The sequence below is a fragment of the Diabrotica virgifera genome, chromosome 10 (genome assembly GCF_917563875.1).
Source record: "Diabrotica virgifera virgifera chromosome 10, PGI_DIABVI_V3a".
NCBI lineage: Eukaryota > Metazoa > Arthropoda > Insecta > Coleoptera > Chrysomelidae > Diabrotica > Diabrotica virgifera.
In genome coordinates, this window is record NC_065452.1 from 68,889,505 (window position 1) to 68,893,002 (window position 3,498).

General features: G+C 32.3%; 1 long non-coding RNA gene across 1 annotated transcript; it reads left to right on the plus strand.

Annotated features, from left to right (window-relative positions):
* Positions 1–1,589: 1,589 nt before the first annotated feature.
* LOC126893272 (uncharacterized) lies at positions 1,590–3,165 on the plus strand. The gene is made up of 3 exons (XR_007701111.1): positions 1,590–1,870; positions 1,935–2,242; positions 3,053–3,165. It is a non-coding gene; the product is annotated as an uncharacterized LOC126893272 (long non-coding RNA).
* The last annotated feature ends 333 nt before the right edge of the window (positions 3,166–3,498 follow it).

Genomic DNA, 3,498 nt, shown 5'->3' on the forward strand with positions numbered 1-3,498 from the left:
GAAGTTTGTTTGAGACAGTTAGAGACGTGCTGAAGTCAACTTTTATTGCAGAGCTACATTTATGGAAAATGAGATGGAAACACAGCAAAGAATCGGAAATTCCGAGCGATGATCTAAATGCTCTCATACAATGTGATGAAATGATGTATCCAATCATTAATAAAATTTTAAAAATATTGTGTACTCTTCCAGTAAGTGTTGCATCTGCAGAGAGGAGTTTTTCAGGACTGAGAAGACTTAAGAGTTGGCTGAGGGCCAATATGGGTGAAGAACGGTTAACTGGCCTTGCACTAATGCATGTCCACAAGCACATTGTTATTAACGAAGACAATATTCGCTCTGAGCGTTAACAAAGTGTCAAAGCAAAATCGACCGACCTGCTCATGGTGGCGGTTTTTTGAAATTTTATAAGGACGCTTTGTGTATGTTTAAATGAGACATTTAAAAAAATGTCGTGTCACGCTAGTGATATTATGTATTAATATAAACAGAAAATAAGAACGCACTATAAATTCTTCACTTTCCAATATTGATTATCAGTTTGATTTTGTATGCATAACCTCACTATCGCAGTTTATGTCAATAGATATTTATTAACGAAAAAGAAAATATTTTGTTGCACTATAAATTACAGTATAAATTAATAACTAATGAATTCTAACAATTGTATTCGGTTATTATCACTACAAAATAAAATATTCAAGTTTAACAAAATAATCCCATAAGACTCAATGTTAAAACGTCCTTACAAAATCTGACAGCGTATCACGTGACTGTACGTAGAGGGGAGACGCACGGAGCCAATAATAGAACGTTTCGCTAAAAGTGGAGTGAGCCGAAACATAGAGTTCGTCATGTAGAGTATTAGTTTTTTGTTTATAATTTCATTTCATTCGAGTTATTGTTATTTTCTCTTTTCAATATATAAAACATCCCATTCTGCGTTTTGTGTCTGTATTGAAATTGAGAGCTAATATCTAATTGTACAAAATGCCCCCCCCCCTGAATTAAGATATATGACCGCCCTTGCAGTGACTCAATATTAGAAAAAAATTACATACTGAAAGCACAGTTTTTTTGCTCATACGAATCAGTTAGTTCACTCTAGTTTTTATGCGGTTCCTGCGCTTGCAGAAACTCCTAGCAGACTGCGCAGTAGACTAGGAGGAAAATGTTGCTGTTGCAAGATTTAAAATATTCCGATAAAGAATATTCCAAAATTATAATAAAATAATTATGATTATCGATTTTTTTCAAAAAGCTGAAAATTAAATTCATAAATGGTAAAATCCTTTACGTACACACTTGTATAAAATTTGAAAAATAATATTTTCTAAAGGCCCCGTCTCACCATCAAATAATTGACAGTTATTTGATCAAACTTGACAGTTAGTGACACAAAGTGACAGTTAGTATGTATAGTTTGTGTCACTAGTCAAGTTTGACTGTCAAGTTTGATCAAATAACTGTCAATTATTTGATGGTGAGACGGGGCCTTAATTATTGATTGAATGTATTCAAACAATTAATCACAAGTAACTATCTAAATTGGTGACATTTGGCAACAGTGAGTAGACCTGGTTTATTTATGTATTATGTATGTTTATTCCAAACATAACCTTATAAACAAACAGTTGTTTATTTAGAGTTATTTATTATTGTTTTCTGATATTTTGCAATTGTTAAGTTGGTTTACTTCGAATTTAATATGCATTACTGTGGTATTTCTCCAGTTTTCTAAGAAGGTTGGTGATTTTGAATTGGGATTATGATGAATTTAACCCAAAGGCAATGTGTGTTTATTTATGTGGCAAAATTTCAGGCACCATAAAAATTTGAGTTTCATCCTGTTGCCCATGGATGAAAATCGGTAAGAACGTAAATTCTAACTATTTAATATCATTGACATCATTTTTGACGTGCTGTCGTTTTAGGTTTGCAGAATGAAAAGAAATTCAATGTGATAAACTTTCTATGAACAGTCCTCAATATTGTTACATTAACTTTTAAATATGCACTTTACATCTTGAGGAGCAAGCCTTTGCAGAAATACTGAAAAGCGGGTTGCAAAACAATGCAAAATAAAATAAATGAAATATGTCTTGAGATTAAACATTCAAGTTAAAGGTGTGTTCTTTCTTAAACTGGAATGATAATTTTGTAATTCTGTAGGCACATCTATTGAGAAGTTACAACCAGTGGCAAAGTGCCTTAAGGGAATCTATGACATATATAATTGAAGGTATGAGTATATGTTTCAAATTAATTGTTGGATGATTCTGAGAAAGTGTAAATTTTTTTCATGAATTTGGTACGTAACTGTCTTTATCTAAACTCTAAAAATCATTGACATCTGTTTTGAAAAACCATGTTCCTAGAAACCATTGATAACAAATATAGACGGTTACCTCTGCATTCGTTGTATCATCTTACTACCCTATCCATAGTGAGTCTAATTTTTAAATCTATAATAATTGTTTATGTGCTGGTTTCATAAAGATGCTTCAAAAATCTATATGGGTCTTACTAGGCAGCACAGCCATGCCTTTAATAGCTTTTCCAATTATATTTTCAATATGCTTATTCTAGTTAAGATTGCGGGACAAAAAGACCACTAAATATTTGAGTTCATTTTTAGGTATCAGCATTGGCTCTACAGCCCATGGTGGGTCTTGGCCTGTTCCAGAATCAGCTTCCACTCTTTCCTATCCTTTGCTTGGCTTTCCAATTTCTCACTCGAGCATGAATTTTTGGTATATATGGGATTATATTGTGATAACGACCAGATCTATGAAAGAATAGTATGTTGTTAAAGAGGATTGTGGTGACACTATTCATGAATATCTGATAATATTGGTTAATGTGAATGGAGTCCAAAATGGGGTTTAGGCTGTTATATAAAAAATTATGTCATTAGCATATGGAAGTAGGGCGACATTATCTGGTATTAAATTATGTGATTGAGGAGAATTAAACCTAAAAACTCTATTTATTCTGCTAATCAATATGATTTTAATATATTTTAATATAAAACATATGTTATTCTTTCTAGGGACATCTCCTCTGAAGGAATTACAATTATTTGCCAGTATGTCAAATGAATTTTCAACATCAGTCATACTTTCATGAATTTATTGATGAAAATAAAACTAGGTACATGATTTATTATTTACTTCCAAGGGATTCTAAGATACTATGTGTAAAAAGTCCAATATGCAGTGATGAGCATGCTAATAACTGGCAAAATATGGGATATAACGCCAAAGATGGGAAACATGGGATGCATTCTGAAGTAAAAAGAGATGAAACTGAGAGAAATTATCGATATAAACATATAAATTAACATTACATTACATAGTTTCCCACCTTTAGACGTATCAGATGAGTATGAGAACTGTCACTGTGCCAGGAGAATTTTATAAAATACTCATGTCACAGAGATCTAAAGGTGGGAAACTATGTAATGTTATCGTCGGCTAAGAGTGTTAACCTGCTAAC